Raw genomic sequence first — 11,875 nt, 5'->3', positions numbered from 1 at the left:
ATGGATCAAGATGGAACATCAAGACAAGCTTCTCGGGTCTAAGGATGGATTCCAAACTTGTATTTAATGTTCATTTTGATAGGATAGGCCACACTAGGACTTTTATTGTTTTATGTTTTCATTCATATTGCTTTTAATTCACATGATAGTTTATGCATCATATTTCGCCTAAAACCAAACCACCTACTACTAAAATGCATGAAAATTGACTCATATAGATTGTATGTTAGTTTTCATGGACATACAGATGTCACATACTTTATAAAGCCATCACCTTAGCTTATTCATTCTCGCATGCTAGATATTAGTTCACTTAAAATGAATCTAAATTAAGTTGATGGGATCTTCCACTAAAACAGAAATTGAGATTAGTCTTTATAAGGGCAAACAACTATGAATCCCTTCTTCGTCGGTAGGCATAATATGACCCCTTCTACGTTGGGTAAGTAGTTGTGTTGACTTAGTTTACCTCAATATCATAGTCCGAAGAGTTTCTCGTGATTATGATGGACTAAAGATAGTATTTACAGAAATTTATCGACCAAGAATTCTAACGGTAGAATTAGCTAAAAGGTTAGCTTATCAAATTGCAGATAATTGAGTCTTGGGATCATTTATATAATTCTTGAGGGAGGTCAATTGTATAAATGTTTTGAGTCTTCGCGTTATGACATTAGATCATTAGACTTAAATTAAAATCGATGCACATGCTTATTATTTTTATTCTTCTTCTCGCAGTGTAGAACACGTTTATTTTGATAATACTATTACAACAAAATGTTTGGAAATAACGCAATCCAAATGCCTAGTGCCACACTTGGACGCGAGTCCTGGCTGAAAATATTCATGGACCAAATGAATCAGTTCACACGTCTGAAAAACGACGGGTCCAACTTTTGGATCGGGAGGCAAAGACTACGGAATGCCGCCATTGCCGACGGTAAGCTCAGGTACTTAATCGTGCCAATACCAAGTAAACCAGGCCCCAATGCGAGAGTCAACGAGTCACTCGCTTATAGTGACTTCGTTATGGAAGCGGGTGCGATAAAGAACGTACTCATCTTTGCAATGGAAACCAATTTGCAGAGACGCTTCATTGCCCAAGGTGCGAACAAGATTTTCACCACGCTCACTAACGAGTTCTCAAAAGCACCGAGAATCGTTACATATGAGCATACTTGTCGCTTCTTTGATGCGAAACTCCAGAAGGGCCAACCGGTTAGCCCACACATTCTTCACATGATTGAGAATGTCGAGAAGCTGGAGGCTCTTGATTGAAAAATCAGTGAGAGCATTGTCATTGACCGAATGCTTCATTCTCTTCATGATGGTTTTGCCCTTTTCAGGGCGAACTACTACATGAATGACTTGAAAAAGAGTCCTCATGAGCTACACTCCCTTCTCGTACAGACCGAGAAGGATATGAAATTGAGTGGGAGCATGAAGCAGGATGTTCGCACGATTTCCAACAAGGGTAAAGGTAAGGGCAAGGCTCATGGCGACCTAGCTGTAGGTAAGCCAAAGTTTAAAAAGCCAGGAAACGGTAAGAGTGCGCCTGGTGAGACTAGTGGCTCACAGGGCAAGGCAAAGAGCAAGGGCGGTGACATTGAGTGCCACCATTGTCACAAGATTGGACATTGGAGGAGGAACTGTCCCGTGTACCGTGAGGACATCAAAGCAGCCGCGTCGTTCCTGTTGGTATGTCATCTTATATTCATATGATTGAGATTAACCATGCAAGTTTCGGAACTTGGGTACTTGATACTGGTTGTGGTTCTCATCTGTGTAATCATTTGCAGGGCCTAAAGAACATCATACCTCTCGGAAAAGGTGATGTGGACCTGCGAGTCGGGAATGGAGCACGAGTTGCTGCTGTCTCGAAGGGAACATATGTAATCCAATTCTCTAGTGGTTTTGAGTTATTTTTAAATAATTGTTACTATGTACCCAGTTTGTCTAAGAACATTATTTCAGTTTCCGTACTTGCTAAAGACGGTTTTGCATTTTCAATAAAGGATAATAGCTGTATTTTCTCTTTCAATGAAATGATTTATGGCAAAGCAGTTTCCATGAATGGAATTTACATCTTAGATCAAACCACGGAAGTATTACACATGAATAATAAGAAAATAAAGGTTGGTGACAAAGATCAAACCTATCTATGGCATTGTCGAATGGGACACATAAATGAGAAACGTGTAAAGAAACTCGTCGATAATGGGACTATTCCCGCATTCGATTTTTCTACATATGGCACTTGTGAATCATTTCTCATTGGCAAGATGACTCGAATTTCATTCAAAGGTGTTGGAATGCGCGCTAGTGACCTATTAGGACTCATACATACTGATATTTGTGGACCTATATCAATTACCGCTAGAGATGGCTATAGATATTTTATCACTTTCACGGACGATTTAAGTAGATACGGATATGTCTACTTAATGAAGCATAAAAGTGAGTCCTTTGAGAAATTCAAGGAATACCAGAACAGGGTACAAAATCAACTGGGTAGAAAGGTTAAAGCACTCCGTTCAGATCGGGGTGGCGAATAACTTTCAAATGAGTTTGATCAACACCTGAAAGACTGTGGAATCGTTTTGCAGTTAACTCCACCTGGAACACCTCAATTGAATGGTGTGTCCGAACAGATAAATCAAACCTTACTTGATATGGTTCGATCCATGATAAGTCATAAGGTAGTGCCTGATTCATTATGGGGTTTTGCTCTTTTGTCAGCTGCTCTTATACTTAACAGAAGTCCGACTAAAGCTGTCGACAAGACTCCATATGAAATGTGGAAGGGAACGGTCCCCAACTTGTCCTTTATTCGGGTTTGGGGCTGCGAGGCTTATGTCAAGTGGAGACACGAGGATAAGCTCGGCCCGCGATCGGTCAAGACATACTTTATAGGTTATCCAAAAGGAAGTCATTACTTCTATTCGCCTACCGAACATCGAGTTTTTGTTGCGGCTAGTGTGACGTTCTTAGAGAAAGAATTTCTCGAGAACAAGACGAGTAATAGAACCTTCGAGCTGTCGGAGATTCCAAAACCAACAACCGAGGAACGGATGGAGGAAGTTGTTCCTCCAACTGCAGATACGGTTAATATTCCCGAGGAACCTAGAAGGTCGGGTAGAGTCTCTAATCCTCCGGACAGATACATTGGTATGGTCGAGGACAATGACGTTTTACTCCTTGAGAGTAATGAACCCGCTACCTATAAAGGTGCTATGGCCTGTTCCGACTCAAAGCTATGGCTCGAAGCCACGCAATCCGAGATGGACTCCATGTATGAGAATAACGTATGGGATCTAGTTGATTTACCTAATAAGGTAAAACCTCTACAGTGTAAATGGCTTTACAAAATAAAGCATTCTGTAGACGCGCAACCAGATACCTATAAGGCACGACTTGTGGCAAAAGGTTTCACTCAAGTGCACGGATTGCATTATGATGAAATTTTTGCACCTGTAGTCATGTTACGTTCCATTCGGATAATCTTAGCGATTACCGCTTTTCATGATTATGAAATTTGGCAAATGGATGTGAAAACCGCCTTCTTAAACGGTTATTTGGAGGAAGAGTTGTACATGGTGTAACCCGAAGGTTTCATAGATCCTGAACATCCTAAGAAAGTATGCAAGCTTAATCGTTCCATTTATGGACTTAAGCAAGCTTCTCGGAGTTGGAATCATCGTTTCGACCAGGTGATAAAAGAGTATGGTTTCACTCGATCGGTCGAGGAACCATGCTTATACATCAAGTCGAGTGGGAGCAAGATTGTATTCTTAATATTGTATGTCGATGACATACTCTTGATTGGGAATGGCATTCGTCTCCTATCTTCGGTTAAAGGATGGTTGAAGAACCATTTCCAGATGAAAGATCTGGGTGAGGCACAGCGCATTTTGGGAATCCGTATCTACCGAGATAGATCACGACGGACGTTATCACTTAGCCAGGAGTCTTATTTGGATAAGATTCTTGAGAGGTTCAGCATGACCAACTCCAAGAAGGGGAACCTTCCAATGACGTCTGGGATGCAGTTGAGCAAGTCTCATTCACCCACGACGCCTGAAGGGGTTGAACGGATGAGTCGTATTCCTTATGCATCTGCAATAGGATCGATCATGTATGCTATGATATGCACACGTCCAGACGTGGCATATGCATTGAGTATAACGAGTCGGTACCAAGGCAATCCAGGTGAAACACACTAGATAGCTGTTAAAAACATCCTCAAGTACCTACGGAGGACTAAGGATTGGGTATTGACTTATGGAGGCAATACTAAGCTATGCGCAATCGGTTACGCAGATCCTATCTTCCAAACGGATCGAGATGACTCAAAATCTCAGTCCGGGTTCGTCTTCACTCTTAATGGTGCTGCAGTCAGCCTGGAAGAGTTCCAAACAGAGTGTTGTAGCAGATTATACTACTGGATCCGAGTACTATGCCGCTTCGGAAGCTGCAAAGGAAGCGATATGGATGCGTCAATTCTTACAAGGACTTACGATAGTTCCTAGTTCGAATGACCCGATCACCATCTATTGTGACAATAGAGGTGCCATCTTCCAGGCTAAGGAGCCAAAGTCTAGCAACAAATCTAGACATGTACATCGGAAAGCTCACCTGATCCGTGATTACGTGGAGCAAGAGGAGATAGTGATAGACAAGATTGCGACGGATAATAACATCGCGGATCCTCTCACTAAACCGTTGAATTATGATAAGTATGTAGGGCACGTCATTTCCATGGGAATTAAACGTGTTTCTGAGTTGTAGTAGTTGATTATGAATTTGATACATTATCGTTTCATATACTATTTATAACTTCATCGTTTTAATATATAATATTTTCTTTTTCATGTGGATTGTACTGACAACATTGAACGCCACAAAGTGAACTGAACTACATTATATTAGTTTTGGTCTGTAATCGCCTCTAAGAGCTGATAACTCTGGCTATTATATTGTGCAGTCGATTGATGGTGGGTTTAACGAGCCATAAGTCAAACGGTTGACTGATCGTTCAAAAATACGAGATTATAACGATACCTCGTAGGACAAATTTTTGTGACAACGTAATGGAGTCCTAAATGTTTAAAAACATTCGGTGCCGGGTCGTGGATTGGACGTCCATTGTGTTCCTAGAGTCGATTCTTTTGACTATCGACTGTCTCTTGAGATTAAGGCAGCTTTTGGGTGACTTTGGTTTCTTTCCCACGGTCTGCCGTAAATGGAGGCTAAGTAGATTTTTTCTGGGTCATTTCATACTGTGCTTACATCTGCAGGATTCGAGTTGAGGAAAATATCCAACCCTTATCAGGTATAGTTATTTCTCAGGGCCACTCGAGGAGTTGTAACTGAAATGCATGGCCATGCTCGAATGTTGATTCGTTTATCAGTTAAGTTACTCTCTAGTCGGGGAAACCACTCTTGATGCAGATCACTTGTAAAATACGACCTTTGTGAATACGGAATTTGCAAATTGTTTTACATTGAGTGGGAGAAATTTTAGGATATGAGAATCGGTTATCGCACATACACTTGTGAGGACAAGTGGGAGTTTGTTGGAGCTTGTGTCCTCCACAAATTAGTGTGATAACATTTGTAAATCTCTTACAGGTTCACAAGGGTATACTTCGTATTTTAATCAGTTGATTAACGATTACCTAATAACGGTTGGCTTGCTAGAAAGTTTGACGTTATTATCATACAGATGGCGGTGATCAACTGGTCCCTAAAGGTCACACCTATAGGATGTGTTTGAGAGATGTGGTTATAGAAATATAATCACATTGATGCCTTATATGACTAAACACTTAGTCAATGTGTTGATGAGACAATTATTTAATGAAGATTAAATAATATTAGTTGAGACGAATTAACTGTCAATTCGTAAATTGAATATAATAAGTTATATTTAATTAAATGTATGTAATGTTAGCTTGGACGAATTAATCTGTTAATTCGTAATTAAATGTAATCGGTTATATTTAATATCAACAAGATGAATGTGTCATAGTGGTAATAGTGAGGGTACTCAAACCAAGAGGTCATGGGTTCGATCCTCAATAGATGACAATTTATATTTAACATATTTTATACATTTTTGGAATAACCGAAAAAAAGAGAAATTAACTCTCCTAATTTCGGTAAATGGGCCGAGAATATTAGGAAGAAAAATTCTACCCTAATCTCCTCCTCATACACGGTTAAAGGGGAAGGGGAGTGAATTTTTCTTAACCTAATTTTTTACTCATACTTGCCTCTCATCTCAACAAAACACAAAACCTAAAAATTAATCAGTGATTTTTGGATCGATTCTAACAAAAATCAAAGGGCATATCTCATATCGTCTTGGGTGCAACTGATAGGCGAATATCAACTTTGATATTGTTCTTAGGCCGTATTTGCTAGGACCGAAGTTTATTTCTTAATCCTTTATGCTTTTGTTTTGCAATTTAGTTTATTGACTCGTAATCATCACTTTATTATTCATTATAATCCTTAAATTTAAAGGGATGGATACAGATAAATCCCACAACTCGATCGAGTCAAACAATGCTCGATCGAGTACCCTATTTCCTGGGTCTATTTTGGTTCGACATTTAGCTCTTTTGGCATAATATTTGGGTACTCGATCGAGTTGGCCAGTACTCGATCGAGTATCCAAGTTTTGGTTGCTGTTTTGTCTTGGTTTTAAGTTGTTTTTGCTTCTATTGTTGGATACTCGATCGAGTGACCCCAATACTTGATCGAGTGTCCTCTGTTACAGTACATAGTTGTTTTGTTTCATTTGTTTACATTTTCCTATTCTGTAATACTGAATGCCTTGAATTACTGCATATCACGTGAATGAAACCCGACTTGTCCTAGATTTAGCCTTGTATGACGTATATTTTTGACCGTGGCTAGTTTTTTAGGGTGCCTAGATTCACGTGCCTCGTTGCTTTGTTGTTCGGTTGCTTTCGTTGTTCGTTTTTTGGTTGCATTTGTTGTTCGTTGTTTGGTTGCATTCGTTGTTCGTTGTTTGGTTGTATTCGGTGTTAGTTGTATGGTTGTATTCATAGCTCGTTGTTTGCCTACTTGTTGTTATTTTTGTTTTATGAACTAACCCCTAACGTTTGTTCATCTTTCTTATGCTAAGCGTAAGAATTTCTATCTCTCCTTTTGGTTGCGTTTTTGTTTATTTAGAATGAAATTCGCATGCTAAATCACTTGACGAGTTTCATGCATTCAACGACTTAGAAACTTGCTTCATATGCTAGGAATTAACATAACGGTTGCATTTTTCACATGTGCTCATATCCGAAATAGCCATCCTTTTCCATGAGTAGAGACCGTTATTGCAACGGGCGGGGTTGGGTGTTTTTAATGAAATTATTTAAACTTCCAAACAAGTAATCTCACAGGAACTCATTTCTCAAAAATTTGGTTTCTAAATTTAACCTTAAAATTTAGTGGCGACTCTTTTCAACGATGTAAAATGTTTTTTGAAAAGGAACATTTGTGGGATGAATTTCCCTTGTCCACACTTACGAGGTACACATCTTCACCTATCATTGTTTTCCTACACTCATACTATGCTTGTTTTATTTCCTTAAACTTCCGATTGTTACATTCACTCCTCCTAAAAGAGAAATTCGTCCCGAAGTTCAACGCTCGAAAACATGGATATACTCATAAACTACCTATGCAACATATGACAAAGAACGAAATAATGAACACCACCTAATAAATTATGTAGTCTAACGAAACTCAATTGCCATTCTCAAGCCACGCATATGCCGCGTCGAATGTACCACAATATCGTACATGTATTGTTTCTACCTTCCTTTCGTGCAAGTATTCCCATCTATAAGCGTTATAAGAATCATTTATATATCAACCAACCATAATGAAATTCATAAGTGGCACTTGTAATAATTTCACTAAAATCATCACGTGTTGCATACGGTTATCACATATTTTTGCCGAATATTTAGTCATGCTATGTCGCAATAGATTATTTAAACACACTTTTAATGTTAACACTCCAAGCAAAAGTGGCACACTAAGTATCATTACCAAACGTAAACAATTCATGAAAATTATCATGCAAGTCTTACTAGGCCCACTCGACTACCAGGAGGTCATTATGGACACTAAGAAAGGGTATGCACTTGATAATTAGTCAAAATTATGCAAAACAGGATAAAACAGGTCCACTCGGTCGAGTGATCAAGTCCACTCGGTCGAGTGCTAGACTACCAGGCACTCGGTCGAGTGTCCGAGCTTACTCGATCGAGTGCTTAATTTCCAGGATGGTCCAGGTTCTGTCCATAGCTCTACCCGGTCGAGTGAAGGGGTCCACTCGGCCGAGTAACTGACACTCACTCGAGTGAAGTGAGTACTCGGCTGAGTGTCACCTGAGTAAGGTGTCTTTGGCTCCTAAATGGTCTCCAAATGTATCTATCTTTCACACAAAAGCAATTAAGTCTCAATGGTGACTACCACACCATCATACTACCAAAGGTATAAAGAGTTTTAGCCTTATGGCGAAGGTTACAACATCCAAAATAAATAGTTCAAGTGGCAAACCGACACAAATGTTCCACGAATACTACTCATAATCATAACACTACAGGATGACTTCCTTCTCTAGTTGGGACTCTTCACTCATTGCTTCCGAACCACTTTGTTCTTCATCACTCCTTGTTCTCTTCCGGCTTGATTCCCCGTCCCCTTCACATACCTCATCCTCTTCTTCTTCTTCAATTTCACCCTTATCCTCCACGAACACCTCCTTCCCATGACCACCATCATGCTCCATAGGATCCGCCACTACCCCGGACATACCTTCACCACTTCCACCTCCTTGGGAGGCATTGCCAAAGTAGTATCCCGTAGCATAGTGAGGTCCGGCCCAAGGGCCAAGCAAGTGCCCCACACCATGGGGAATTGTAGTCTTCTAATCCGACGATTGGTTCCCATAAGGCTTGAAGACACTCGAGGTGTCCCGATCGCCGGATCAATAGCTAGGACGATGTGCGAGTCGCACACTTTTTGTAACACCCCTTCTTACACGGCCAAGGTAATTGGGAGATGTTACCATCTCGGTTTCCCGAGGCGGTAAATCGGAGATACAATCAAGAAACATTTATTATAAATAACAAGTTTAGTGATTACATAAATATAAAGAAATGAATAAAAGTGACTATACAAATTACAAGTCGACTACCATCTATGTCATCTATGCTATCCTACTCGACTCTGAGTCCAAGGCGCGCGACCCAAATCCCGATCACGTCAACAAGCAATCCTGTATTCAACCTGCTCTTCATATGATTGGAAATATCATATGGATCGAAACAGGCCACCCCAGAAATAGGTGACAATTACACAGACACACAAACGTCAATTTCAATAAATAAATAATGTGTGACTCAACTCAAAGTGTGTGAGTATGCAACATGACTATAACATAAATGAAACGCTATCAAACAACAACACCCCAATACCGGGACACACCCAGACGTACCCAAAACCACCACAGTACCGGGACACACCTAGACATACCGACCACCACAAGTAGGTACCGTGACACTCCCAGATGTACCGGGTCTGGAAGCTAACTGGATCCCCTGCCAGACGTCATGTATCAACTACATGAGTCCCTCCAAACTCAACTCATTAATCTGCACATCCCTCTTGGAGTGGGAAGCTCCAAGAGGCGACCTAAGCGGAAGACGGTCTCCCAACCGCTTTCTGTCTTCTCAACAAGAACCAAACAATCACAGCCGTCATATTATCCAATATACATGACAAATACAACAATGCAAGATACCACACAATATGTTAATTACTGACTTATCCAATCGTCTTAACAAATATCATGTTATAATGCAATGAGTATTAAAATACGACTCACATGACCATTCAAACATATATTAAAATTGAGTAGGATTAACCTACCTTTTAGCAAATCCTGCTAAACAATAAAGGAACCGGATACAAATATGCTCCTCCATAAAAACGAAACCTATTTACGATAATTAAATTTAATTACTAACTAATCTAATTACTTATTAATCTAATTAAATTAAATAAGTAATTAAATAAACAAAACCCGTCTTAAAGCTACCCAAAAACCCGACTCATACTCACACCAGACTCACTCCTAGCCCCGACAACCACCATGCCCCGCTGCCACGATGGACCACCACCACCGGCCATGGTGGTCCATGGCCAGCCTTAACACCGTGGCAACAACAACAACAAGACACGACAACCACAAACCCGCACCTCGCCCACAAACCACCAAGACCGCCACTACCATGGCCACCACCACCACCACCACCACCACCACTATGGCACCCCCTGACCACGATGGGTCCAACCACAGCCACTATGCTGGCAACCGCCACCAGCAACAACAGCAACATCAACGACAACAACAACAATCAACAACATGACACAACACACACAAAACAACCCGCACAACCACTTTTGACACCCATTTTTCACCACCTACGGCCACCCTAACCACCACCCAGAACCACCACCGTGATACCTACTCTACCCACAACGATAACCACTCAAAGGTTCCCCAAAACAGTCACTACAACCTAGGTAAAAATCCGTCTTAAGACGTTCGCACAACAACAACAAAATCCATATAAAGGCTCGGTCAAACCCGATTTTTGGTGGTCAATGGGGTGGTCAAAGACGGTCAAAGGTGAGTCGGGGTCAAGGCGAGTCAATGGTATAAATTAACTAATACATAAACAAGTTTAAGACGATTTTACCTTACGATCTCGAGCCGGAGGGACAAAATCTCCATTTTCTCTTCCTTTTCTCTCAAGTTTTTGGGGGATTTTGTGCGTTTTTCGGTGGATAAGGTGATGTGTGGATAAGGGTGGAGTATATAAGGTGAGATGGAGTATATGTATATGTATACGCATATCTTATTATTATCGTTACAACTTATTATTATTATTATTATTATTATTATTATTATTATTATTATTATTATTATTATTATTATTATTATTATTATTATTATTATTATTATTATTATTATTATTATTATTATTATTATTATTATTATTGTTATTATTATAATTATTGTTATTATTAATATTATTATTATTGTTATTGTTATTATTATTGTTATTGTTATTATTATTGTTATTGTTATTATTATTATTATTATTATTATTATTATTATTATTATTATTATTATTATTATTATTATTATTATTATTATTATTATTATTATTATTATTATTATTATTATTATTATTATTATTATTTTTTTTTTTTTTTTTTTTTTTTTTTTTTTATTATAAAATGCGCGCAGCTTTCATTATAATAAAACTAAAAGGTTTACATGAAATTGGTGGGGAGCCGAGAGACAATCTGGGCTCCCACACCCTTAGCAATAGTAAAGCTAATACGAGTAAAAATGTAAGCGGCTACCCGAGCCCCAAAGATCCCGAGATGCCGAGAATTTCGGATCCGCTTGAGCAAGGCAACAAAGATCCGAACTCAACTCCCCAAGTGAAGAGAAAGAGAAAGGTAGGAAACCATAACCCGCTACCGCGCACAAATCCCCATACTTAGCACACTTTCGCCGAGCAAAGATCGGCATCGACAACCCGCCCCGCACAAAATCCGCTAACCCGATCCGAGTCAAAGGTGAAGAACCTGTCGGTCGACGCACACATCACGCCCCCTGTCCCAAGAATAAAGCAATAAATCCGCAGGACGAAGAGAGCCGCCATGCCCATCAACCAAACCGATATCAACCTCCTTCCCCGCAGAAATACCAGATCTATAGCAGATGTCGAAGAGAGTGTCCCGGACAAGGTTATGCCGATGTTTA

This window comes from Silene latifolia, chromosome 11 (genome assembly GCF_048544455.1).
Source record: "Silene latifolia isolate original U9 population chromosome 11, ASM4854445v1, whole genome shotgun sequence".
In the NCBI taxonomy this organism is placed as follows: domain Eukaryota; kingdom Viridiplantae; phylum Streptophyta; class Magnoliopsida; order Caryophyllales; family Caryophyllaceae; genus Silene; species Silene latifolia.
Note: the sequence above shows the minus strand (reverse complement) of the source record.